The sequence below is a fragment of the Dipodomys ordii genome, unplaced genomic scaffold (genome assembly GCF_000151885.1).
Source record: "Dipodomys ordii isolate 6190 unplaced genomic scaffold, Dord_2.0 Scaffold41, whole genome shotgun sequence".
In the NCBI taxonomy this organism is placed as follows: domain Eukaryota; kingdom Metazoa; phylum Chordata; class Mammalia; order Rodentia; family Heteromyidae; genus Dipodomys; species Dipodomys ordii.
This window is the reverse complement of record NW_012267257.1, coordinates 3,172,651-3,188,539: the sequence shown is the minus strand read 5'-3', so window position 1 is coordinate 3,188,539 and position 15,889 is coordinate 3,172,651.

Sequence of the window (15,889 nt, the reverse complement as noted above, 5' to 3'; positions counted from 1 at the left end):
TGTGTGTGTGTGTGTGTGTGTTATGCTGGGAATCAATACCTGGACCTTATCCATGCTAGTCAAACACTCTCCACTGAGCTACATCCCTATCCTTAAACTCATTTCAAATAAAATTAGCTATGAGATAGTCACCACTTGAGCTTATATAATTAGAAATAGCTAAAAGGGTAAAAGAGCACTTATATCCTATGTTGACATATCCTGTATACTGAATTGAGATCAGAGGTTTGATATTTTTGTATAATTCTACCTTATCTTAGGCATCAGCTGTGTAATTTACGTCAAGAGCATCCTGTTTTACACGTTGAATAAAAAATATGACTCAGAAAAAATGTGATTGCTGTGCTTTTCAGTATATAAATTTTGTCCAAAATTAACATGACTTCTTCCAGAGTCCCAACTTTACCTACTTAGCAGATTTCACTTTAGTGCTGTAAAAGGAAAAAAAATAAAAAGCAAATTAAGTCTGTCTGTGGCGCTTCCTGTACAGAAACAGCAGTGTGATTAGTCTCTTGCAAACTTGAGACAAAAACCACAATCTATATCACTACATATCTTCCCCTAATGAGATGTTTTAATAATAAATTATCTACTCTATAATAATAGTTGAACTTCTGAAGATGTAGAAGGAAAAACCAACTCAAAACTCAGTTTCTCCTACTCCACACTCATAACAACAATCACTTCTGTGATTTTGAGAGGTCACAGAAAATCAAACAAGCAGTTCTGCAGGAGTGGACTCCTAATTCTGGGTATCTGAGTATCTGTTGTGATATCATAACCCCATAGTCCCTTTTTGGTTCTAATAATCTGCTATAATGGCTCAGAGAACTCAAGAGTAACATTTATTGGCTTATTATAGGTGAAATTACAAAGCATACTAATGAAGAGATTCACAGGACAAAATATGGGGGAAATGCCAGGAACCTCCACATGTTCAATTAACCTCAAACTCTTGAACTTTGTCCTTCAGAGTGTCTGTGGAAACTTCATTGCGTAGTATGATGGCCAATAGAGTAGGTGGAGCAACCTAACAAGACTTGTATGTTCAGAAATGTAGCATTCCGTCCTTTCCTCCCAAGTATGAGGAAGGGTTCCTGAAAAGTGAGGAAGGTTTTATGACCTGTAATCAGATAAAATGGTTTGGAAAATTTCCTGATGGCCAGCTTCAATACAGAAAGGTAGGGAAAGTTAAAGTTTCTATGAGCTGCCCTAGGGAAGAGATATGTTCTCTGGCCTCTGTGGGAAGGGAGTTTCAAGCCAAGTCATGTGGACAAAAATCAGAATGTCTTCATATTCCAAAATTATTACTATACAGTGTGAGGCACAAAGATACCAAGAAACTAAAAATAATTATTTTCTTTATTTATTCAATCTAGGCCTTAAAGAAAAACAATTGTGTAATTTATAAGGGTAAATTAAGGTTCATATCTAATATGCATATCTATATGTAGATATATAGATATAGAACAAATATATGGAGAAAGAGAGAGAAAGACACTGCTGTTGTTGACACAAAGACAAAGAATAGAATTGAGTGAATAATTTTCAAGGATTTATTGGCACCAGAAATGAAACTGAGGATTTGGGCTGAATCTGTGGAGCCAACTATCTAAAATTCAAATCTTAACAATTATGTGCATAAAGACCTGGCGTTTGCACAGATTCTAGTTGTAATGATCCATTTCCTATTCCATTGACAATAAAAATGCAGCTAATACTTAACTTTTATGTACTTAAATTAACAAAAGCAGCACTGAAAATCTAAAGACTTGGCCTTTAATTTCCATTTTGTTTGTTATTACCTTCTTTTTTTAGTAATACCTTTCAGTGTGCATGGAGTAAATTCACTTAAATAACAGAGGTCAAAATGGGATTCCACAGGCAAGAATTGACTATAATACAAAGAATCAGTAAATCTGGTAGTCAACCATGTTAGGAACTCTAACTGCCTTTGATAAAATGCCAGAGCTCTTTAGTTTTTCGTGTTAATTCTCTTCTATTTTGTTTTTTCACTTGTTTTACTCTCTTTTTTTTTTTTTTTGTCGGTCGTGGGGCTTGAACTCTGGGCCTGGGCGCTGTCCCTCAGCTCTTCAGCTCAAGGCAAGCACTCTACCACTTGAGCTACAGCGCCACTTCCGGTTTTCTGGTGGTTTATTGGAGATAGGAGTCTCATGGTCTCTCCTGCCCAGCCTGGCTTTGAACCACGATCCTCAGATCTCAGCCTCCTGAGTAGCTAGGATTACAGGTGTGAGCCACCAGCGCCCGGCTACTCTCATATTTTTAATTTTTACTAAAGTAAATCTGTTATTCCTTTTTCTAGAAAACAGATATTTGAGTAAAAATGAAAATGATCTTGGAACCCCAGCTCTTTCTCCATTTATGTACAAGTATGAAGCACAGAAATACTAATCTCAAAAGCCTCACATTCTCCAGAAAAAAAATTAAAATTACCCAGTCAAATAAAAATGTTAAGTTGATAATTTAAGGGCTGAGGTACATGTAGTTCAGTGGTGAATGTATATTTGGCAGGTGAAAATCCTCTACACAAATTAATTAATTCATTAGCTCATCAAACAAAAATAAAGTGATAATAAAGGAATCACTCCTGAAGTATTTAATACTTAACCAGAAAAATGTGTAAACCAGATATTATTGGAATAAGAGAGAAAGCCTATAATAAAACTATGTAATTAAAATTATTAACTATTGACAAGTTAAATCAGAGTAGATTTACTTTTTTGATGTGAAATTAATAATAGGCTGGACTACTAGAGTTGATCAGAGTTACTGTGGTCAGTTCTCAGGAACTCTTTGGTCTCTTAGATTTTTTCCTGGTTTTGGTCAGTCACTTCTTGGTCCCTTGGACTTCTACCTATTTGCCAAATTGAAGAAAGCATATAGAAGAAAGCATATAGAAGTTTAGTTTGACCTTTTCTTTTAAAAATCAGCATCATATAAAGATTACCCAGAAATCCTTCTTTCCAGTAGACTCCTATTTGCATTGATTTGATTATAACTGTATTACACAATCATTTTCAAATAGAAGAGAAATAGAATATTTAATTTAAATTCCAGACATTATAATGAGAAAGAAGTTGAGTGAGAATCAGTTAAAGTTGATCTGCTCACGTCCACACAAACAGGATTTCAAATATAATCAACATGATTTTTTAGCTCTCCTCAAACTTATGTGGGCAGAACTTCAAGCCATAAATAATCTCTGGAAGCTTGTGCAACTCCAGAACTCTGTAAACGTTTAAAAGAGCTTATACTTTTCTAAGATGACTGAACACAAACTACATCATGAATCTACCTAGTAACTTTCTAAAAGCATTGAAAACCCTAAAAGTTATACATTGATTTAAATATTTAGTATATTAGTCATTAGTTAAATCTAATTCAGTGCACATTCGTTATGTAGTATATGCAAGTCATATGCTATAGTTTGGGTCCAAAATATTCCCCACAGGTTAATATGTTAAAGGTTTGGTCCCCAGTCGGTAGCATTATTGGGAGATGATAGAACCTTTAAGAAATAGAGACTAGATAGAAGTCAGGCCATTGGGGATGCTCCCAGTTGGATGATCAAAGGATACTGGGGCCATAACCCACTGTTCTCTCTACAGCCATGCTTTCTCTAGCTGACTGCTTTCTGTACATGATCTTGCCATGGTGTACAATGCTGCCAACAGGAGGAACAAGTGCTAATGGACTGGGATTTTTTAAACTTGTCCTCTCTTTAAAGTCATTATCTCAGCTATTTTGTCACAGTGGCAGAAAACTGACTAACTCACAAAGTTACATCTGAAAATGATTTACTGACAATTTTTGGGAGAATATGTTCTCTTAGAGATGTCAAATCCTAAGCACAGTGTTACCCGTCAAGGAAGTCCATTGCACTGTCATCGCTCCCTCCCCTGAATTTTAAGGATAATGGTTGTCAGTCTCCATCCTCATCACCTTACCTGGTATTTTTTTTATACATACACACTTACTATGAATAGTATTTCAGACCATTTTAAGGTAAAACTGGACTTGTTAACAGTTACAAATACCTTTGGATACTTTTTTAAAATAAGGTTTTATATTGTGAAAATACCGTACAGAGAGGTTACAGTTACATGAGCAAGGTAATGAGTATATTTCTTATCAAGCATTGTTGCCTCCTCCTCTGTTTTTCCACTACCATCCCTGCCCTCTCATCTCCATGAGTACACTCCTCCACCCTGCTCCCCGACAGAGTTGTAAAATTCATTTTTTGACACAGCATCTTGTACATCTCATTGTTGCAGAGGGTCCACCTGTATCCCTATTTAAACAATTTGTTTTTTCCCTTCCCCTCCACAAATTATACCAACATCAAATACAGTGAAAACAGGGATTATACCGTGGGGGAGGGACATACAAAGCAACAAAACAATCACCTTATAAATATGTTAGAAACAATAGCAAGAAAGAAAAACCATTTGAGTCCTTGTCTTGGAGTTCATTTCTTCTAACATCAACTTATCTGACCGTTTCTGCTTGACTCAGACATATACTCATTATTGCAAATAAGGGAAACCATGGGACCTATGTTTCTTTGGGACTGGCTTACTTTACTTAATATAATTTTTTCCAAGTCTTTCCATTTCCTAACAAATTGCACCTTTGGATACGTTTAACATTCTATCTACAAACCTGCAGTCTTCTTGGCCCTTAAAAATAACCACCCTCCAATTCTTTCTGAAAATGTGCTAAGACCTTCCATGCTCATGAACAGCCTTCTTGATTATCAAATGGGATCTGCCATTTTCACTCTATTTTTGCTCTTACTCCTTAATATAAAGATGCCATGAATTCTTCTTCTGAAGTGGAGGGGAAGGGACCTTCCTTCTGCCCTGTGGTCCCCTCCATCACCCCGATACTCTCAGTCCTTGCAAAATGAAACAAAACCACCACCAACAAACATCCTTTTTATTTTTTATTTTTTTTGTCAGTTTGGGGACCTGAACTCTGGGCCTGAGTGCTGTCCCTCAGCTCTTGAGCTCAAGGCTAGCGCTCTACCACTTGAGCCACAGCCACTTCCGGCTTTTTCTGCTTATGTGGTGAGGAATTGAACCCAAGGCTTCATCCATGCAAGGCAAGCACTCTACCACTGAACCACCTTCCCAGCTCCTCAAACATCCTTGTTTTTCATTTGAGTCTTCCAACAGGAGTTAGTCCAGATGCTTTTCTCTAACCAAAGTAGTCCATTGTTTCAGGTTCTGGATCACTGCTGTCTTCTCTAGTAAAATAATAGAGCTCACTCATGAGCTCCTCAATTCCAAGTGCAAACTGACATCAACACATTCTCCAACCAATCTTTTAGACCTGCACAGTGAAAGTCCAGGCTGGCATCCTTGTGGAATAAGTATTTCTTAGCCTTCATCTGACAGTCTGCTTTCTGAAGGCAGGGTTTGTGAAGAATCTGTTTTTACCTCACTTAGCTTTCTGGGCTATAATTGATGATAACAGGTTCCATAAATACATGGTATATAGAATGTAACAGGAGCTTTTTGGTGAAAAGAAGGTATTATACCTCCTTGCACAGAATGGAGAGGTTGGCTAAAGGGAAAAATGAAGAGGAACAACCGACTTCCCAGTGAAGAGTGGTTGAATTTTATTCAATGGCATTGTTGGGGAGACATACTTGAATGGAGAAATAATAGAGGAAGTGGAACTGCTTCAGACACCCAGGAGCTACCTAGATCTCTAATAAGGTATTTGTTTTATGTTTAAATATTACCTCCTCAGCTTTTGTAAAAAGAGATATCCATTCTCTCTCATCAATTTCTTTTCAAGCCAGGAAAATATGCTTGGATTGAAAATGCCTTTTAAATAAATGATTAAATATGAAGAATGAGTCTCTCTCCCATCCGAGACATGGAGGCATTAATATTGGCTGTTTGTTTCTTTAAATTGCCTCCAGGGCTCCACTTCCACCACAGCTCATTCTCCAGATGACATTGCCTGACCCAGAACGTGTTCCATTCTATTTAGAATTTTCAAATGCTGAAGTTATGATTATTAAGGTCTAATTTACACACAGCCAAGTGTATCTTTTTCAAGATCACAGTTTTGTGGGGTTTGCATAAATGTTCATAGTCATGACATTAGCACTACAATTACAATTCATTTCTATCACCCCTAAAATTTTTCTCATGTCCCTTTAGTCAACTTCCTCTCATCTCCAGCACCTGCAGTTGATAGAATCTCTGTCCCTTTATTTTTGCCTTTTCTATGGTTGTCATGTCAGTGAATTCATAAAATTAATAGCTTCTTGTGCCTGACAGAGTATTGCTTTGTTAGTACTATCAGATTGTATTCGCAATCCATCCATGTTGCCATAAATATCAATTGTTCATTCTTTTGGGTACTAAGTAATATTTCATTGTACACATGCATGATGTGGTTATATTTATTATATTCATTTGTACATTTTGTGAGTTATCTTTTCTTGTCTTTGATACTTGTGTGCAATTATGGATGGACTTTATCATGTTCTATTTCCTCTAAGATGATATGGTTCTTGGGAAAGATTCAGGCCTAGAATTGAACTTATTTGCATTCAAGTCCTAGGCTACATAAATGGCCAACTGCCCTTATGGTATTCTTTACCCTGAAGGGTAGTTTGAAAGGGGTTAATCACGAATTTAGTCTCTCAAGCATAATTTGGGAAGAAGATGTAGGTAGGGAGAATTGAATCTGCAGTATAGCCTTGCCATTTAAGGTTTGTTCTTTCTCAGACACGTTGCCTGAATTTGGTTCTCTAAACATTAGCTTCCTTACTCACATAAAAAAGTTGGTATGATAATCCAGAGTAAAATAAGTTTAAAATTCTATAGATACAGCATTCTTGGAAGTCAAATCATTTTATCACTGTCTCATTCACAGTTCCCTATCCAGACTAGTCTCTTGGATATACATGTATTTGTTTTTAACTTAGTTAAGAATTTCAGGCAAGAAAAGGAATGTTTTTTCCTTCATACACCAGTAACTTATTTGAATTATGTAGCTATCTTTTATAAGTTTTATTGCAATGAGCATTAGCAAATATTTTAATTCAAAAATAGACAGGATGTTATCACAGTTAATAGAAATGCTTCTATATTTTTAACCATGTAGAAACTGTAAAAGTTAGCATTTGAGTTAAAATTAACAGGTATATCAGCATGTAGAAAGTGACCGGGGGAAGTAGTTGGTTTAACTTTTCTGACTGGCAGTGGTGCTCATTACCAATGTTACCTTCATCACTGTGTTCATCTTTGTAGCCAGAGATTTTATCTATAATAGGAAGTTTGGTTGGTTTGGCTACAAATGATAACAACTAATGAGAAAACCATAACAGGAAAGCCCTAATTTGGAAAGTGGGCATGAAAACATACTGTGAGAAAAAAAAGATGTATCAACTGGCATGCAATGATATCAACAGAATTATGCAGCCTTTGGATTCTCAGTCAGAGGCATTTGGCTCAAGCTGTAGCTAGACATTTGCAGAAACTCTTCACTTTCCAGGCTTCTCTTCTTATCCCCTAGGGTCACTCGAAAGTATGTATCACATGTATCAATAGATGTGATGCTGTCCTTACCTCACCATTTCCTTAGCTTCTTTTGCTGTGAAAATTCTATCTTTCAACACAGATTGTATAGCATGGTTCCCAGTTTAGAACTGTCTTTCCTTGCTCTTATTATGCTCACTTGAACATGACTGGTGACCTCTGATAGCACTGTGCCTTCTCAAATGATAACAATGCCCATCCCTCCACTTTCTGTAAGTCTAAAACATAGTGCTGCAATTTACTCTATCACTAGTATGGTTCTGCCATTTTTGCCAGGTTTATGCTGTTATTTTTTAACTATGATTCTTTCTCACCTGGGATTTAGGACTGACACAATGCTTTACTCAAACAAATTTTGGCCCTCAAATTTTTCTTATTCTTTGAATCACAATTTCATGCCTTAGCTTTATCCTGGTAAATTTTTCTTCTCTGGATATTTATGATTCAAATAGATGTGTGATGTCTTAAAACAGTTCACTAGACAAAGTTTGAATCCTCTAGTTAGCTTCCTTGAAGCAACACTTCCAACTACACAAACAAATACACAGGGTTGCACATACACACGCAAAATATTAACACCATTATGCATGTTAATATTTTTTTAAAAGTTTACTCAAAGCATAAACATAAAATTTACCAATTTGTACAAACAAAATATGTTTTATTATATGTGAGTTATAAATCAATGCAGACATTGAACAAAATAGCTAAGTAAAATCTTATACTCAAAAAGCATACTTAAGAAAAAAAAAAGCATACTTAAGCCCAGCATTGGAGGCTCATGCCTAGAATCTTAACCACTCAGGAGACTAATATCTGAGGATCATGATTCAAAGCCAGCCTGGTCAGGAAAAGTCTGTGAGACTCTTATCTCCAATAAACTATACACACACACACACACACACACACACACACACACACACACACACACACACACAAAGCCAGAAGTGGCACTGTGGCTGGAGCGGTGAAGCACTAGCCTTGAGCACAGAGAGGCTCAGGGACAGCACCCAGGTCATGAGATAAAGCCCCAAGACTGGCAATTAATAAAAGGTACAAAAGTCCTTATGTCATAGGCCACAACAATACAAGAAATCAACTGTTTTACATAGCATACCATGTAAAAAACCAGTGGTTTTAAGGACTTTAACATTATTAGTTCTTTTTAATGTAGGCCTTAATAACCCTACATTTTACTTACAGATATAAAGTGTTTAGATGGCACAAACCAACTTTCATATAACTACTTTTATAAAAGTTCAATATGAATAAAAAGAAATGTACTTACGTGCCCTTCCATTCCACTATATGGCACAGAGACTGAATGACGTATTTTTTGCTTAGCGCGTGTGACCAGCTAGAGTAAGACTCTACACCTGATATGCAGCAATGAAATTTTAAGGAAACCAAAGATAGCCGTTGAAAATAATAGATATTAATTCTCTCTGAAGCACTTATTTATCCCAATAATTTGTATATGCTAGATGCCAAACAAACATGTCAGTGCATGAGCAAGTTACCAGAATGGTTACTGCAAGATTCATGATTTATTCCTAGCAAAGATCAAAGTAAAAAGATCTCCTGAAGATCTACAAGAAACAGAGATGGAAGTCCAGAAAAGGATTACACACAAATTCTAGATACAGATGAGAGAAGATCACAAAATTAGCCAACATTTGTGAGCTAGAAAGGGAAGCTAGTACGTTTCCATATAATATAGCAGGTTATAGAAGCAGAAAAGACTTCGATAGCAATTTAGACTGAGATTCTGGGGAAAACTGAAGTTCAGACTCTTCTACTAGTTTCACTGAGCATATTCTGTTTATTTATAGGCAAATCTCACTGGTCTGCCTGTCAAATAAATGCTAATGGTAATATTGACTCTGTGGTAGGTTTTTTTGATGTTAAACATTTGAAATATGTTTCCATCTGCAAGGACAGACTCTAGTCTAAATGGTAGAACCAAAACTACTTCAAAAGAAATAGATGTTAATGTCACCCCTGAGATGCACTAAAAGCTAAGTAGCAAAGTGGATAAGAAAGGAGGGGGTCTTGGTTTCAGAGAAACACTAACACTACTGAAGATAGTATGTTCTTGGCAGAGGACTTAAAGAAAAACAGTCATATTGAGTGGTTTTATGGGTGTGTCAAACTGAAGAGGAAACCTTATGAATAAAAGGCAGATCTTGTAGCATTCAGAGAAGAGATAGCCCATGGAAAACTCAGAGCTCTTGCAAACTGAAGTTAGAGGCAATGGGAACGATGAGGAAAGAGGAAAGTATTTTACAGAGAGAAGGGAACAGGTGCACAGAACAGAAACTTTAAGAATTTCTATAATCCTTAAAAGTTGCACCAAATGAATCATGGTTTCTTATTTATATATTAACCTTAGGTACTTAGGCCAGGCAATAATTGATGCCTTGGGGTTCTCTGAAATTTCTCCATAGCCTTTCAATTAACAACACATTAGTTTAGGCTAGCTAAAATAAGACTGATTTTGTTTTTCTTCTTGAAAAGTACCAGAGACAGCCTTAAGCAGCCTTGAACCATCACAGGATTAAAACAGCAACAACAATGCACCATTGCAACAATGAGATGTACAAGTCGTTATGTCAAAAACGAACTTTACAACTTTGGTGCGGGAGGTGGGGGGAAGACTGGGTGGGAGCGGGGGGAGGATGGGATGGGAAGGGGAAACAAAGGAGGAGGCTACAATGCTTGATAAGAAATGTACTCATTATCTTGCCCATGTAATTGTTACCCTTCTGTACAGTACTTTCATAATTAAAAAAACAAACAAAAAATGGCTTAGTATGTATGAACAATGTTTCCCCTTCCTAATTTCAGCCACACTTTTCTCATTGTTGGCATACAGAAATGGCTTTTCTATACTTTTTAAAGAAAGTGTTTGTCACAAGCAAACATAAATTCCTAGTACTTGTATTCAGCAAAGATTCTCGATTCTCTGAAACCTGAATAAAAATCCTTGCCAGAATGATCTTGTATTTAAAGAATCCCATGGACTCCACTCCCATATTACTCAAGCTGATTCAAAACTTGGGCAAAGTAGCAGGGTATAAAATTAACCCTCAAAAATCAATGGCTTTTCTGTATGCCAACAATGAGAAAATCATGGCTAAAATCAGGAAAGCAACTCCATTCATAATAGCCCCAGAAAAAATAAAATACCTAGGAATGAACTTAACCAAAGAAGTGAAGACCTCTATGATGAAAACTTTAAAAACCTGCAAAGGAAATCAAAACAGAACTTAGAAAATGGAAAAACCTCCCATGCTCCTGGATTGGAAGGATCAACATCGTGAAAATGGCAATACTTCCCAAGGTTATCTACAAATTCAATGCAATACCTATCAATATTCCAACCTCATTCTTCAAAGAAATAGAAGAGGCAATCCAAAAATTTATATGGAATAATAAAAGACCCCAAATAGCATAAACGATCCTTAACAGAAAGAACAGTGCTGGAGGAATATCAATACCAAATTTCAAACTCTACTACAAAGCCATAGTAATCAAAACACCTTGGTACTGACACAAGAACAGACCTCAGGACCAATGGATAGCACTGAAAACCCAGAAAAGAACCTACAAACCTATAGCCACCTAATCTTTGATAAGGGAGCTTTAAAAATAGAATGGAAGAAAGACAGCCTCTTCAGTAAGTGGTGCTGGCAAAATTAGTTCAGCACCTGTAGAAAACTAAAGCTAGATCCTCATATATCACCTTGCAACAGAATCAACTTCAAATGGATCAAAGACCTCGGAGTCAAAGCAGACACTCTGAAAACATTACAGGATGGAATAGGAGAAACTCTAAGTCTCCTGGCACAGGCTGAAATTTTCTTAATAGAGACCCAGAAACACAACAAATCAAAGAAAGGTTGGACAAATGGGATTGCATGAAATTACAGAGCTTCTGCGTGGCAAAGGACATAGCTAGCAAGATCAATAGAAAGCCCATGGATTGGGAGAAGATCTTCACTAGCCATTCAATGGACAAGGGTCTCATATCTAAAATATACCTGGAACTCAAAAAATTAAATCCCCCAACAACAAATCCTCGAAGAAACAACTGCCCAATAAATAAGTGGACTAAAGACTTATAGAGAAACTTCTCTGAAGAGGAAAGAAGGATGGACAGTAGACGCATGAAGAAATGCTGAACCTCCTGAGCCATAAAAGAAATGCAAATCAAAACACCATTGAGATACCACCTCACCCCAGTTAGAATGGCTATAATTAAGAACTCTAATAACAACAGATGCTGGAGGGGATGTGGCCAAAAGGCAACCTTACTGCTTTGTTGGTGGGAGTGTAAACTTGTTCAACCACTTTGGAAAGTAGTATGGAGGTTCCTCAAAAGACTTCACATAGAGCTCCCCTAGAACCCAGTAATCCCACTTTTGGTTATTTACCCAAATGATCACAAACAAGACCATATTAAAGCTACCAGCACAACTGTTGATTGCAGCATTATTTACCATAGCTAAGATATGGAACCAACCCAGATGCCCCTCAGTAGATGATTGGTTCAGGAAATGTGGTATATATACACAATGGAATTCAATGCCTCCATCAGAAAGAATGCCTTGCCCCCATTTGTTAGGAAATGGAAAGTCTTGGAAAAAAGTATATTAAGTGAAGTAAACCACGCCCAAAGAAACATAGGTTCCATGGTTTCCCTTATTTGCAAAAACTAGTATATGTCTGAGACAAGTAGAAAAGGTCAGATGAGTTGATGTTAGGGAAATGAACCTCAAGATAAGTATTCAAATGTTTTTTTTCTTTCATGCTATTGTTTCTAACATATTTATAAGATGGTTTCTTTGTTGCTTTGTACTTCCTTCCCCCACATATCACCCCTGCTTTCACTGTATTTAATGTTGGTATAATTTGTGGAGGGGAAGGGAAAAAAACAAATTGTTTAAATAGGGATACAGGTGGACCCATTGCAACAATGAGATGTACCAGCTATTATGTCAAAAATGAACTTTACAACTTTGGGGGGGTGGGGATCAGAAGGGTTGGGAAGGGGAAACAAAGGAGGAGGCAACAAGGCTTGATAAGAAATGTACTCATTATCTTGTCCATGTAGTTCCTTGCCAGAAAAGCATCTGATTAATTCAGTCTCACCAGGTGTCTGTCTGAGTAATGAGGAAAATGGGTTATGTGACTCAACGACTTCTGGATAAGGACACATGAGGGACGTTAAGGAAGTCCAATGGGCAGAGCTGGATGAACCCAACCGCTTGTATTGTCAGTCAGAGAGAGAGAGAGAGAGAGAGAGAGAGAGAGAGAGAACATGAACCCAAATAGAGCTAGACCAGGATGAGAGTATGAATCAAATATGTGTTTTGATGGGTTCAGGGAAGAGGGATGTGGAAAGCATCAATTCATTTTATGTTGCTTGCTTTTAAGTTGGAAGATTTATTTTATTTTTGGATATTAAGCAATTCAATGAGCGTCTGAGGGAGGGTGAGTGACTCAGTTTTAGTGTACTCAGCTTCACTCACCGGCGTCTTAGATTCCCTTGGTAACATTGAGGGTTCAGGAGTCACTTCCTTTCATATTTCCCAAGACACAGAGTTTCACATTGACAATCCTTTACAGTTATAAAGAGAAAATATGAAACTCTTAGGAATTTAATTTGAATATAGTACTATTTATAAGACTTTTAACATCTACTGGGAATAGACTAGATTTGTGATAGAAACAACCAAGATAATGGGATTTAACTGAATTGCTCAAACAAATACATCATACCTACTACATTCACAAGAAAAATATTTGTATTTTAGAAAAACATAATAGGTGAGCCACCAGCCAGGAGAGAGGAAGGAATAAATTATTCTGAATGAAGAGGATAGAAAAGGCTGCATATATAAAATCTGACTAGAGCCTTGAAATAGTATCTGAAAGATTTAAAAAGAAGAGAGAAAGAAAGCTAGTTTCAGTAAAAACAAAATAATAGTAAGCAATGTTTTAGAGAGAAAAATACCTCTGTAGAAGATTAAGACCTAAATGCTAAGATGCTTGAATGTATCCTATAAACATCTCATATTCCCAGCACTAAAGGGGAAAGAAACGCTTGATAACAGATAGAGAAGACAGATTAGATATGAGAGAAAAAGAAGAACAGAAAGATTATAGAGTTTACATAGAGATTATGTGTGAAAGAATATGAAAAGAAGAAACGGTAGAGGACAAAGAGTCTTGGTATATAGAGAGAGGCCTGGTGCTGGCATGAGGGAAGAAAGCAGTTGCTTATTTAGTAACTGTAAATAGGGAATAAAAGAAGCAAAAAGCCTGACATGAAGGTAGAAAAGATTAGAAGAAAATGCTGGAAGAACATCATCAATTGGCTGAGTAGAACTTCTGCCTAAACCTAAGAGACTTAAACAGAAAGGCCTTGCTCTATCCAGTCAGAGTATGGTCAAACCCTTTAATAATGTAAAAATTATTTTGGTAATAATATTGACATATTCTTCACCTTTTTTAATAAAAACAACCAAAAAACTGTGTTACTATTCACTTGGATGGGGCCAGAACAATGATGGCTACTGGTAACTGAATTTTAATGCCACCAAGAAGAAAGGTCACTGATATCTTTCCAGATCACACATTGATACCACATTAATCACTACAACTTGACCCAAACTGTGTATCACAATTGAATGCCAAAACAGATGAGACTCAGTGACTATTGTAAGTCAGCTATTAGGAAGAAAATGACAAATAATGTATAATAAATGCACTCTTTTCATCGATTCTTTTATTTGGGGGAGATATTCTTTTTGATGAAATGTGTTCTAGGTTAATATGCAGTGAGCTTATGATTGTTTAAAATAATCAATACACACATATACATGTGAAGAATGATCTGTCTTAATTTCTTATAGGGTAGATTAGAATGAAATAATCACATAACCCAAAGTTCTTTAGCAGTTTGAGCCGGAGGTGAGAAGCCTGACATTAAGCAAGGTTAATTTCCTTATTTTCTGCCTGTGATACCTAAGGAGGATTGCCCCAAGGAAGAATTAGGCAGGGGGGTTCTCAGTCAGGAACCCTTCCTGCTATAACTTATTGTAAGGGAAAAGTTTGCTCTTTGTTTTCCTTAAGAAAAAAAATAAAATAAAAAAGGCCTTCCCTGGGAAAGTACAGCTCCTGATGTATTCTGTACCTCGTAACAATGTAATGTTAAAGTGTCTAGTTCCGAGGACAAAAACTAAGAAGGGTGTCCTTTCTTCTCCAACCCTCAGAGACAAAGTACATTAAGGGAACCATTCTGCCTCCCAAACAAATGTATGTTCCAAGCACACATTTCAGTGAATCAGAAGGAAACAGACAGACAGTCATCTCCCTGAAACCTGGCTGACTTCCAGCAAGAAGTCTGTGAGAAGATTGTTCTGTGTGTCACCTTTCATGAACAGCTACCTAAGAACACTCAGGTAGTAGCTGGTGTCTTAGTAAGCAATGCCGTATCACAGACAGGTCAACCAAAAAAAAATACCTTCAAGGATGTCTGGATTAGTGGTAGAGTTAGTAAGTGAGAGGTAAGGAAACAGGAAAGTACCTGGAGCTATGAGTTAAGGTTCAAATTTCTTGAAGTGATAGTCATGATCATTGGATGGATATTAAGTTCAAACTTTAAATTCAAGATTTCAGCCCTCCAATGAAATAAGTAAATCATCCAGTGCTTCCTGCCTGAGACAACTTTGCTTGCTTAGTGGTAGGACCTCAGTCATAAAGGTTTGACATGGTGAAAATAATGAGCAGACACACAACTTTAACCAGAAGATACATTTACTTCACACACACACACACACACACACACAATCACTGAGGAATCCTGGTTTCTGCAGTGTGTTGGGAATCTGTGGATGGAGTATTACGGGGGGGGGGGGAATTAATTCAGAGAAAGTGGAAAGTATTTTAATAGTTTAATCCAATAATCTCAGAAAGTTCTCTTCCCAGATCTGGGACTGACAGAATCCAAAAAAAAAAATCAAGGTTGATGGAGAGAGAGAGGAAGAATCACTTACTTATGGCTTCTTCTCACCTGTCCTGAAGTAAGTCATTTAAACTCAGTAATCATTAAGTTCTTTATTCCTTTGGGGAAAGAAATGCTCTGTCTCTTCTCTCTCTTCCCCTCCCCTCTCACCTCTTTCTCTTGTCTCTCCTTTCCATCTCTTCTCTCAGTGTCCTTTCTCTGGTCTCTGTGTCAGTCTTCTGTCTCTCTGTCTCTGTCTCTGTCTGTGTCTGTGTCTGTGTCTCTGCCTGTCTCT